General features: G+C 39.4%; 1 pseudogene; it reads left to right on the plus strand.

The window, feature by feature from the left end:
- The first annotated feature begins 2,497 nt into the window (after positions 1–2,497).
- LOC147486257 (NDR1/HIN1-like protein 10 pseudogene) lies at positions 2,498–3,058 on the plus strand (annotated as a pseudogene).
- Positions 3,059–13,583: the final 10,525 nt, after the last annotated feature.

Raw genomic sequence — 13,583 nt, forward strand, 5'->3', positions numbered from 1 at the left:
ATCTTCAACGATTTGATCTCGTCAATAATAATACTATTCATTACAACCTCACCTTATACATGGACGTAAGGAACCCAAACAAGAGAATTGGTATCTACTATGATCAACTAGACTTTATCGCTTCATATACGGCGTGGAATAGATTTGCTTGGGCAGGTGTGCCACGATACTATCAAGGTCACAGAAATACCACCAACTTACGTGTGAACTTTCAGGGCCAACAACTACTAGTACTACCGCCATGGACAAGGGATTCGTTCAATTTAGAGAAGAGCAGAGGATATTTCGGCATTGCCATTAGGGTCTATTCTCAGATTAGATTCAAGGTTGCAGGCTCTATAACTGGGAGCTTTAAGCCCTATGCGGATTGTGTTCTATCAATTCCATTAGCTTCTAATGGTACATTAAGATTTGAGAGTACAAGATGTGGCGTAGACATATAGTTGTTACGAATGCGGCAACTTCTATGATGGAGCGAGTTTTACAGTTGTTCTTATACTTCGTGGTTTGAATTGTTTTTCTTTTGATTGTTCTGTAATTTGTCTTTACCATTTTTTTGTAATATAAAATTCGTCCATATTACTAGATGTGTATGTTATTTTATAATGCTTGGTTTCAAATTTCTCCCTAATTATCACCTTAATTTGAATCATTACATAGTGAAGTGCCACTGTGCCAGTTAGATCGTTACTTCGAAAATTAGTACCCAAGCCAGGGATTTGTAACATCGACGTGATTATATGCCTTACTGATAGGCAGATGCAGGATTCTCCAATAGGGGGGCTACTAGCCCTAATTCTCACTACTATTTCTTTTTTGATTTTTTTGGGGGTGAACAGTTACCACTGTATTTATTGTTTTTGAGCAAAGTTGGGGGAGCTACAGCTCGGGTCAGCCAACTCATAGATCCGCCCGACAACATTACATCGAGTCCCTGATTTGCCTTGTTGCACTATCTTGCATTGAAGCACTCATCACTTCCTTAGCTATAACAGCATTATCACGGATTTGAGTACCGCTCATAAGAGCCCCTTGTTGGGTAGACTGCTAGAGTGGAGATGTTCTGTGAAATTGCACCTCTAAGTCTAGTTGCAAGAGCCATGGTTATGATTTTACAGATTTATTTCCTTGGAAACTTCCTTTGCATCCTATGATCCTATCTAACAGCTCTGTAGAGGGATTAGCCTTACTTGTTTCTTGTGTGCCTGTCCTTGTTTCCATGTAAAGACCAACAAAAAGTACTGCGTCTTTCATTGACTGTACTGGCCTTGAATCTTATTAGATCAAATCTAAAGATTAATATGTAGCGTGACTTAATGTTGGGGCTGAGCACCCCATAATCCGAAGTCCCCATTGTTTATTTGAAGAATCCGGTTTCTCTATAACCGGGTATAGAGATGAATCTATCTAAGTGTGTTATTACACCGTTGGATCATCTCGAAATACACACATTTGCCTCAAAATACAGATTTCAACCTCGACATCTGTGTGTTGTGTATCTCGGTACAGATCTAACGGTGCAATAACACGGTTACAGAGATATAGAGGTGATCTGGTTCGTTTAGAGGTTTATTGTACGTTGAGAGGAATGGAAAGTCAATAAAGGCAGCATATTAGAGGGCTGCATTTGCAGTACTATTTGCCACGTTTGCTATACATAGGCCCATGGAGGACTGCTACCCCGCTGGAGGTTGATGACTTAGCCTAGACTGTAAGTGGACACTGGCCGGACAGAGAAATTGCTAGCTACTTATCTGAACAGAAATATCAGCCAAGTCATTATTGGTCTATTGGATATTTGGATAATGTGAAGTTGTTTAATTTGGAGGCAATGAAGCTGCAAACACATCATGTTGCATTGTTTAATACGTAATTTTGTAGGCTGTAAGCCTGTAATATTGTATGTAATCACAATCGTTAGTCGCATATATATAATCACTCATAACAACTTTTGAAGCCAACACCAAGCACAGCTGGTTTGGATTACAATACACCCAGAGGTTTCAAGTTTATTGATCGAGTATCCATGCGCACACCAGAATATGGCGAATGTTGGCGCCATCAGCGCACGTGTTCATGTCCAATTTCTAACTTCCTGTTGTGGGTCAGTTCTAGACTTCTAGTCTATATCCGGAATTCATGTCCCCACTTAATAGAGTTGCAAATTATGATCCAGTCATCCACGAGCTAAGTCAGATGATGGAATGATATGTATCCATATGAACTTCAAAGGATCCTTCCTAAGCTTCAAAATTCAACAGCACCTTTGACTACACGCTATTGAGAGTTCAAACGCGAATACATTAAAAAAACTCCGTGTGCTTTTCACTTAAATTGTACCTATATATAACGTTTATCAGAATTCCCTTCAAACATCACAAGTGCTACTCTTATCCAGTTATCTATCTCTAGTGCCTAAGCAACCCAGAAAAATTCTTCTTGCAACTCAAATTCTTACCCTATCTTTCACTAGTCATTTACTTTCAATCCCTTCGTTATGTCCCAAATCAAAGAAATTCCTCCACAGGGTGCTTCTTATGGCCCTTCAATCACTCCTCAACAACCCCGTCGCAAGCGTAGTAAAGGTGGCTGTTGCTGTTGTCTGCTTGGCACACTTTTTTCTATCATTATTGTCATCATAGTTGCTATTGGTATTGCCTTGCTTGTTGGTTGGCTTGTGCTACGTCCTAACAAAATGAAGTTTTACGTGGTGGGCACAGATCTTACACGATTCGATCTTACAAATAATAATACTCTTTATTACAACCTCACTGTAGACATGGCAGCAAGGAATCCCAACAAGAAAATGAAAATCTACTACGACGAATTAGAAGGTATTGCTTCGTATTGGCAGCAGAGATTTGCTTGGTCAACTGTGCCGAATTTCCTTCAGGAACGCAAGAATACGACAAACATACGTTTGAACTTTCAGGGCCAACAAGTACTAGTAGTAGACGATTCACTAAGAAGTCTGTTTGATCGTGAGAAGAATGAGAGAGTTTTCACCATATATATTAATCTCTACTCTAAGATTAGGTTCAGGATTGAGACTTTATAACTGGGGACTATAAGCCCTATGTGGAGTGCGATTTATCGATTCCATTGGCTTCATCTAATGGAACAGTTTCGATGTTTGTTAGTAAAAGGTGTGGTGTAGATTTTTAGTTGTATGCAGATAGGATAGGCTTGATATATAGCTGCTTCTACGATGGAGCAAAGTTTTCTTCTTATTCTTACATTCCGTTGTTGGATTTGGTTGATTGTTTCATTATTGTTTTTGTAATAAAATTTGTGCATTTGTTAATTCATTAATTGTTGAAACTTTCATTCTATACTGAACTTTACCATAAAAAAAACATCAGGACATCAGGTGTACTTGCTGAAAACTAATTGGGCTTTCTTTTTTAACACACCTACCCAAGTTTTGAATCTATTCATTGCATGTCATTATCCTAAAAGGGCTGAGGCCCATTTCTCGCCTTGCAGTCTGGCAACACGAGACTTGCGTACCTTGACTAATTGTACCACTAAGTTGACCCATGTCTATGTCAAGATACTAGACAAAATCAAATAAATTGTCAAAAACATGTTATTTCAGTTCAAATGCTAACACATATCTTCTTCTTCTTCTTCTATCTAATAAAATATAACGGTGTGGGCTCTCCACACCCACCTATTTACTTTTGATCTAAAATATGACTTTTAAAGAAATCTAAAGATAATTGGGAGTAGGCAGGTTATTAAGAAGCAATAAAGAGTAGTGGATCGAGAAAACAACAAAAGTCAACAAAAACTGTTGTATGTATGGGCTGGACTTCTGTTGGCGTGCTGAGCTGAAATTTAAATTGGGTCGGATGAATTGGGTTTTGAAACAGTGCTGTTTGGCACGGGCATACACTAGTCTGTCAATGATACAAAATTATAAATCAAAGTGCACGGGTCGGTGGGTCCCCATATGTGTTCTTCAATATTTTGTATGCTCTCCTTCCTACCAACTCAAAAGGTTAATTTTCGTCTTGGAGAATTTCAAGAATATCTTGCGGTATTATGATTCAATAGGAATGAAGATGCTGATTTGGACTAGATTATTTCGCATTAGAAGCGGTGTGAGATTCTTCTCGTCTTTTGTATATTGGAAGAATGGTGATGTCTTAGGATAGGCTTCAGCAATAAGCTTCTTTTATATGACCCCATTAATGAGACCGAGAAACATCTAGTCCTTTCTTGTGGTTATCCTTACTGAAAAGTTGCTTATGCAAAAACCATTTGCCTCACTCATGGAGTCATGGTGGCTGCAACTAAGAAAGGTGGACACAAGAGAAAGCAAGTGGAAGCAAAAGAATTAGGAGTATCTCATTTTTTTGGTTAGGTTTCATGTTCATTTTTTCCTAGGTAAGTTTCAATTTCGTGCATGGTTTGGTTATACCATGGTCCTAATATCGTTCATTCGAATTCATTGTAATGCTTGTTAATTGATTGTATCAATTGTACAAAATTAATCAAGTTTCCAAGACGTGAAAGAAAATCTTGGATTCTAAGACATTCGCTTGAATTAGAGTAAATTTTCATGAAGGCAGGCCATGTCAAATTTGAAGTACTATTGAATTGAAGATTCAAATGCACTTATAGATAGCCAGATGTTGAGCTGTTAGAGCCTACAGGCAATCTGTGTTCTAGTGTTTTAATGGAGTGCGAGGGATGAATGTATGACCTTGATGCGAGGATGACCGTGAGGCATGAGGACCTAATGTATGACCTTGCTGATGTCTGTGAAATCACGCTGAAGGAATGACTTCGTAGGTGCGCTGAGGCAATATTAGTGCAAAAGGCGCAGTCACCGTAGTTATACATTGCAGATTTGCAGGGCTGGTCAACCAGTCGAGCTTTCCTCGGGCTTAATTCTATCAAGCAAGACTCGTGTTGCACTATGGCTAGTTTTTTTGCGAACATACTGAAGTTTATCGAAACAACTGGATATATGAGGACTTTTCTCTATTGTAACTTACACTAATCTTAAACCTTTACTACACCAAACAAAAACTACAAAATATATTAAAGACTGTACATTATTCAGTATGGGCAAGTAATGTGTACACGACCGGAAAATTTCCCACCGCCATCAAATATTATAGCACAATAATATAAGGAAAGTTAGCGATTTCCATGTTTTTTCCCTCTGTTCTGCAGCAACCCTTTGTTTAGTAGCAACCCTCTGGAAATGTAGCAGCCCTTTGTTTTGTGCACAAAATCATAAAAAGTATGCTTTGGCGTTCATGCATCACTTTGATATATATAATCCTCTACTGTTTTATTTTTTTGTTTGGTAAGAGGAATAGTATATTAAAATTTACAAAGATGGAGTTACAAAAGTTGTGTGATCAGGTCATACCTGCATGCCTGTTTAGTTCAAAGCTAAATGGACACAAGAATGTAAAGGTGTGATGTGATATTCCCTTACACACAGTCTCTGGGGGACTGATATGGATGGATGGGTGAGACCGAGTTCGGCTTTTGGAGCTTAACGCCTTATCTTATCTACTCGGTTCCGGGGTCGAGTAGAATCAGTCCGGGCGTAGTTCATAGGAGTGGTATTTATAGAGATTCGAGTGTATCCTCACCCTCCACGTGTAGAGGATGTCACCAACGTGGGGTGTGGATCATGGGAGCACGTGAGAAATATCTACATAGGTCTGCTGTGATGATGAGGAGGATCCGAGCAAGTAGCTTTCGCGTGATCGGATGGCTGATCGGTCGGGATTAGTGCAAGTACTCCTTCATCATGATTGCTTATGGATAGGAGTCCGTATCATCACTGCGCAGCGATTCGCGTGATGTTGCGATCCGCCTTGTGGGCACGATGTTGGCTCGTGGATGCGACTCGATATCATAGGTCGGTGCATTAGTTCCACCATGCTAAGCGCGTCTTTGGATAGAGAATATTACTCCCCCACGGCCCCTCTCGGTGGGTTGTGGGGTAACGACCGGCCGAGAGAGAACGGCAACACGCCAGCATTACTATGTGATATTTGGGAAGCGCCACGCTTCGAGAAACAGGTGGTGTTAACGGCGTCGCGCTTAGTTAGTATGATCGTGTGACGCTGCGTACGTGACGTGACAGATCTGGCGATTCTGAAAGAAAACGTTAAGCCCGCTTTTTCGGGATCGCGAAAAGACAAGACAGCTTACTTGGAAGTCGTGGATGGCTAGGGCTAGGGTGTAATCATAATGCCTTGGAACCCGAGGGGGCGGTTGTTCAAAAATCCTACTTGCGTGGACCGGGACTTTCATTTTGTTTGCCGTTTGGTAGAGAGAACTTCATTAAGCGCATCAATCTTCGTTAGTGTTCGCCATTTTGAACCCGTTTCCCTTGTTTGGTGCTAAGCTTCGTTGCTAGAATTGTTAGGGGTACTGCTAGATACTAGTAGCTAGATTTGATAAGTTTAGAGGAGAAAGATGTCGAATTCGATGACACTCGCTTCAACGAGATCCGTGAAGTTTCCCTTTGTTGGGAGGATGAGGAGGAGACAGATGAATCGGTTGGTATCGCGGGGTGAGGGTGATGGGGGATGAGGATGCTGAGTGAGGAAGGCGATGCTCGACCGCTTACGTGTTGCCGACGTTGGCACTTCAGACGCGCGAGAGGTCGTCTCGAAAGCGAAGCCGCCAACTAAATTTGTGGATAAACACGCTTTGAGGCGTTTCCATATCCGAGGAAAAGATATGGTATAACCGTAGAGACGGTCCGAGATCCACGAGCCCGATCGAGGCGCATCGGTGTGTTTAGCGATAGTGACACTTCTTCTTTTTTGTGTAGATGTGGTATGGTCGTTGAACAAAAGAGAAGCGTACCAAAACCTAATTATCCCTCAATGAGTAAAGGATGAGTAGGGTATCATTCCACTTTTAAGTGTATGTTTATATGAAGGACAGGACCTTTGAAAGGGGTTTGAGGATTAAAACTATAATTGTAGAGATTTTAGATTCTAATGCTAAACTAAACTAAACTAACTAAACTTAAATTAAACTAAACTAAACTAACTAACTAAACTTATATACTAAAACTAAGAATTGGAAATAGGGAGAGAATATGAGAGAGATAGATTCAAGAGATTCAAATCCACCATTGCTTTTTATTCAATGACCTTTTGCTTCATGTTGTTCTCCAAGTAGACTACAATCGGGCAATCGAGCGAGTGCCGATGCCTTTTTGGGTGAAACATCGTTAAACAATTAACTCTACTTAAGGTTGTTCCTATGTTCATGTTACTAGTATCTTCTTTCCTTTTTTGTGAGCTTGGGCAGCTATTCAATGAATCACCATCTAAGGCAAACACAAGGAATACTTCCCTTACTCTAAAACACTACACAACTAGAAGAAAAGTAGAGAATAATAGTATAATATTCAATTACAATAAATAAAATCCTATTCTAGCATTATATTCAATTGCAATAAATAAAAGAATGTTACTAGCAAATATTCAATTGCAATAAATAAAATCCTATACTAGCATGATATTCAATTGTAATAAATAAAAACTCCTTAATCTATACTTCCATCCCCCTCGGTGTGGGCAATGGAACTAATAACTACAAACATAAAGAACTAACCTGATTGAAGAACATCATGAACCCGTAAGAATCATTAAACCTTAAGATCGGCTTCATCTCCTCCCTTGAAGGAGAAGATTAGCCTTCCATAAAGAAGGAAGAACACGAAGAACGAGAAGAAGAAGAGTTGAAGAACATAAGACTAGAAAGACTAATTTATTAAGACTCGAGTTAAAACCGATCTTTTATTATTAATCTCTCTCCTCAAGTTCCTCGACAAGAATATAAAGTGAATTGGCCAATTACATGAGGCACTTAGGTCCTCTATTTATAGGGTTACAATGAGTTCTAGAAGCATTCCAAACCGCCATTTGTTTCCTAATACAAATAGGTTTCTTTTCAGAGTCCAACTTCATGTCCAAAACCGGAAGGAATTGGCCACGGTGTCGATTCATGCGCCCGGACGCTTCGATCCATCGCCTCGGACTCAATCAATGCGTCTGGACGCTTCGGTTATCGTCCCGGACTCAATACATACATGTCTGGGCCGATCCCATCGTCCCCGACACGCAAAGCCGATCTTCTTCGCTTCTATCCTTCTATCCTCTTTTATGGGCTTTGGTCCAAGCAACGAATCCTTTGGCCTTGGGCTTCCAAATAGACTTTAATATAGGTCCAAGTCGATCTTTAACAACTCCAATTCTTTGGCCTTCTCCATGATTGTCCACGGACCTCCCATGTGATCATTAATGCTCAATTGCTTCGCTTTTACCCCATTTTCTCTAATATTCTACAAAACTCTCTTTTTCACCATTAGAATCTTAAAACACAACTTATAAACACTATTAGTCCACTAAGATGGCTAAACAAGAGGCATAATCGAGGGTTAAATAGCACTTTTTTTGAAAGTACTTATCACAACTCCCAACTAGCCTTTTGCTAGTCTCTTAGCAAATAAGATAAAAAAATAGATAAGTGATCAAAATCACATCCTAATAACAAAAATAAAATCCTAACTCATTTTCAAGGGGCATCGCGATTGCATTTACCATATGCAACAAGGCTTTAAACCTTTAAGTTCCCCAAAAAGGACGAAGTTATAGTCTCGTGGAGGGTTTTCAGTGATACACCCACAAAATCAATCAATAGCATGTTCAAGAATGATAGTATTTTTCAGAGAGAGAAATTCCTTACCCACTTAGTGCTTACTCCAATAGACAATCTCCATTGCTAACTACATTGCTGCAAAGACTCATAGATTATGATGAGAGATAGTAACAATTGACAAAAAATTCTCAATCAAGGCTTATGGGTGTACTTAGTCAATCTCCTATACTCTCTTATCCAAGAAGCGGAATCCCTAGTTTACTATAGGTAGATAATCTCGACTTTCAATCCTCACCTGGCCATATTCTCGAAAAAGAATCTCTCGTAAGATGGTCTACTATTTTACCTCATGTATGTGGGGAAAAGAATAATGATACTGAACATCCCACATACTACCTTGAAAACAGGACTTCAATAAAAGTAGTCTCATGGAAAGAATGTCAATCACATATGAAGTGTCGGGTCCTTCACTTTAGCATCCTCTCACCTATTCTAGACTTCGTACCATCTTTAGTGATAAGTCATAGGTTGTAACTTGGCTTGGGTATTGGTTTATGAAGGAAAGGTAAAAAAGGATTCTAAGGTTGTTTCAAAACACTAAGGGGTTTTGCTTATTTTTTTGGAAGATTTCTTCAAATTCAGATTGCAGAGAAAATTCTTCCTTTTGTTTTTAGCTTTTCCATCCATTCCTTTTTCAAATTTTTTTTTTTTTTTTTTTTTTTTTTAGACTAAGTGGTATATCCTTGATTAGTAATTGGATATGCTTGTTTTCCACTAGCTTCTTTCACTTTGAAATGTAATGATGGACTTCATTGTATCTCTCCGATATTTCCTTGTAATCTTCCTTTTTGTGGTCTTTCTTCCTCCTTGTGCCCCTCGTATTCTCGGAAACATATGGGTATGGCCGATAAAGATTTTGGCTATACTCCTTGTCCGAGTCAAGTGACGGGTGAAGGGTTTTATGAAAGAAAATGGCTTATTGTAAGGCTCAAAAGCGGTTTAACATGATGGTCCTACTAGGTGGGATAAAGGCCGAATGGGTTCACTACTTGACTTATCAAGATGATACTCTATTTGAATAGACTACAAGACCTAATGGCTATCTCCCCAGCTTGATGTCACTTGATTAACCAAATCAACGAATAATGAGACTATATTACAACGACATAAAAGAATCGAAGATGTTGAGTCACTAAGACTCGATTTTTCGTAAGAACTCTCCAAAGAATGGGTATAAAGCTCAAGTCTCACGGGGTTAAGTCTAAAAATTCTACTTCCAAATTTACTAGGGGTTTTAAATCTCTTTCAAGTAAAAGTACACAAAACTCCACCAAGTATTATGGTGGTGCCTTTTAATAAAGAATTCTATCAATAAGAACTATGTCCGAGCATAATAAATAGTCTAAGCGGTAATGAAATCAATAATATCAACTATCTATCAAACTCAACACTAAGCAAAAGATAGAATATATATCCCGCACTCATCATTAAAATTCATTTTTCATATATCTGGCGATATAGAAACAAAAATATTTTAGTTTTGAAAACTAATTTTCGAAATTCATTTCTCAAGTATACCCTCCCCCAACTTAACATATGCATTGTCCTCAATGTATAGAAATTAAGTATATGAAATGAATGAGAAAAAGGGAAGATGTTACCATTGATGCCGAATTTTTAGGTCTTTTTACCCAAGACGTAATGTGAGTCTTTTAAAGTCAGATTCTCAAGACTATATATCATGCATTATCAATTTGGAGTGAGGAGATCAGATTTTCTCACCCAAATCTGACGAATGTTTGGAGGACGAGGAGGTCTCACCTTGTGGGTCATCAAAAATACTCCTTGATATGCTGGAAAGATTGTTGGTGAAGTTGCTTCTCTACCTTGCATTATTTCAGGTCTGATGATTGTGTGATAGGCCCTTGTGGTTCCCCGTGTAGAAGGTTGACGAAAATCTCTTTTCTAACAGACAATAGTATCGATGTGCCCTTTACCACCACAAATGATGATAATGGATGTCCGGCCGACTACACGCCAGGGTGGGGCGGGGAACGTTTACATACTTCTTTGTTCGGACAATGATGGTGTAGAAGAAGCTTCAACAAAGCTGCAATTCTCCTTATCAATATGGTTCACTTTCTCGCTTTAGAAGACTCATTTCAGTTTCTAGATTCCGTTGTTTTTCAAAACTTTTTTAAAATTTGATTTTCTAGTAACCCCATTTTTCTCAAGCGTAGTTTGTTGTTCATCCCGGAAATGTAGAGTTCATCTTCTCAAGATATGATACTCTCTCTCACATTTTCCATTATGCTCACTTAAATCCTTAATTTTCTACGTAGAGATTCCAAGAACATGGCTAGCAACGCCTCGTGGTGTGGTTCTCGTGTTCATCATAGTTTTTTGTAGATTGAAAGCACTTTCAATTGTATCTTCGAATGGGACGAATTCTTGTATCATGCTATCAAGGAAGTACACCTCTCCACCTTCGGGTGTCATCACAATCCTTATGCAATGTGAAAGATATTTATGTCCATGGACATCTTACCAAAGTTTATCTTCATTTCACCGCCAGGACAATTTATCAAGGCTTTTGCAAAGATGGCGGAAAGGTCGCCCTAGAATAATAGGAATTTTATCAAAGGCCTCCTTGGTGTCTATCACAATGAAATCCATCGGATAGTAGAAATCGCTACTTGAACAAGAACATCCTCAATTATGCCTCCGAATCTTGGTAGAGCGGTCACTAACTTCAATTTGACTTGTGGTAGGCTTTAGGTTCTCCGTGCCCAACGCTTGGTACACATGATATGGTAAAAGATTAACACTAGCACCAAGGTCTAAGAGAGCATTACCCGTGAATTTTTCTCCTATCTTGCATGATATTGTAGGACTTCCCGGATCTTTGAGCTTGACCGAGCTTGTTGATGGATAATAGATGTTGTTTGTCCAAATTTAGAAACGCCGCTTTGGAACATGAGTACTTCTCTTTATGTTGCATGCATCCTTCAAGAATTTGGCATATGATGGCAAACCTTGATCGCTTGGAGAAAGGGATATTGATGTTATCTTTCTCAAATGCCTCCTTCATCTCTAAAATTGCTTTGTCCTTTTTGCTTTGAGCAAAAATATAGGAAAAGGTTTTGGTACAAACACATCGACATGTGTTTGCTCTTCTTTCTTCTTTGGCATTCTTGCATATCTTGTCTTGGTCATCTTGACAGATGGGAGTTGAAAGGATTTCTCCCACTTCCTTCGAACTTCATTTGAATTCTCGACCGATTGCTCAGAAGAATGTCATCATGAGAAGGTAAAGTCAACCTTGTTGTCTATCTTCAAATCGATCCGAGATTAGTAATCGAGTTGACATGATCATGGAGTTGATCAAGACTAGAAGTTGTCCCAATATGGCATACATCTTCACTCTTCGATATTGGTTCTAATAAGCTAGGTTGAGTGCTTGGTCTTTACGCACAAAGCATTGGTGAGTTAGTCGACCTTAGCCTCTAGAGACTCCATTCTAGAACATTGACTTTGCCCGAGATTGCCGGAGATTGAGCTGAGGGGTATGCAAGAAGCTCTAGAACACTTTCAAACTTCATTTTTCCGCGATAGCAAAGTAATTGCATTCTCCAGGTTGGCGGGCATAAATTTCTCCTAGGATCAAGCACTAACTCTCCACTTGTATTGGAATTTTGTTGTTGAGAGTATAATTGTTGTTGAGGGACCAACCGTGAAACTTGACTTGTCCTGGGAATATAACTTTGATCTTGAGAACCCGGGGGTCCAAAGATTCTGCCTCCAATAATTACCTTGAAAGTTATTACCACCTTGGTTTGGGCCTCCAAATGAGTTTATATTGTACTCTCCAACCGATCGTGCATGTTGATAGTAACCGTGACATTCTAGAGTTGCATGAGAAGTGTCCGAACAAACTTCGCAAAGATTGGCTAGCTTGCATGATTGGGAGAGATTTAGCTTGAGACTTGTCGATCTTGGAGGATTCATAGAGAACTGATTAAATTTCTTACTCGAGTTTCAATCGTTGGTGGCCGCCAATGCAATGTAGACTTCGATTCTTGATCCGATTGTTCATGTGCTTGGTAACCAAATTGCTTTGGCTCCCCTCCATGCTAGCGACATCCTCGTTGCTAGTAGTCCATCATTGTGGTTTCTTTCTTCACTAAATTCTCGAAAGTTGTAAGCTTCCTCTCCATCCATTGATGTAAACTTGCCTTTGTGCATCGATCAGATTATCATCTCAGTTGTTCATCATCGAGAGTCCTCGATAGAAAAATGAGCAAGTGTGCTCTTATCGTGATCCATGATGTGGACATGAGACTAGCAGATTATTGAATTTCTCCCCGGCTTCGATGATATTCTTCACTCACTTTTCCTTTGAAATTGCTGATAGCTTGCTGCATGGCATCTGTCTTCTGGGGTGGGTAGAACTTGTTCATAAACTTTGTTCTCAACTTCTCCCAGTTGTCTATTGAATTGATCGGCTGTGCAGTTAACCATTCAGATGCTTTACCTTCTAGTGAGAGCGGAAAAAGAATCAACTTGATACTCTCATCTTTGATATTCGTTCTTGAAAGTTCGAGGACTGATAGAAATTTGTTCATGTGAACATAAGGCTGAACATTGTCTGAACCGTTGAACTTTGGAAGCATAGAGATTACTGATGCTCTAAGTTCAAATTGATTAGCTTCTGTCTCTGGAAAAACAATACTGCTGGGTGGGTCTCCAATGATTGGCGAATAGAAATCGCTCAACTTCTTTCTCTGCAGGCTTGCATAGGTGGGATAGCTTCAGGATTATTGGTGTCCAAAACACCTCCATCATCAAGTCGCACCATTGTATCAATCCCGGCCCTAGTATTCTTGCTATGCTAAGATGATTAAAACTATCCTACTATGCTTGAATGC

Source organism: Coptis chinensis, chromosome 7, assembly GCF_015680905.1.
Source record: "Coptis chinensis isolate HL-2020 chromosome 7, ASM1568090v1, whole genome shotgun sequence".
Taxonomy (NCBI): Eukaryota; Viridiplantae; Streptophyta; class Magnoliopsida; order Ranunculales; family Ranunculaceae; genus Coptis; species Coptis chinensis.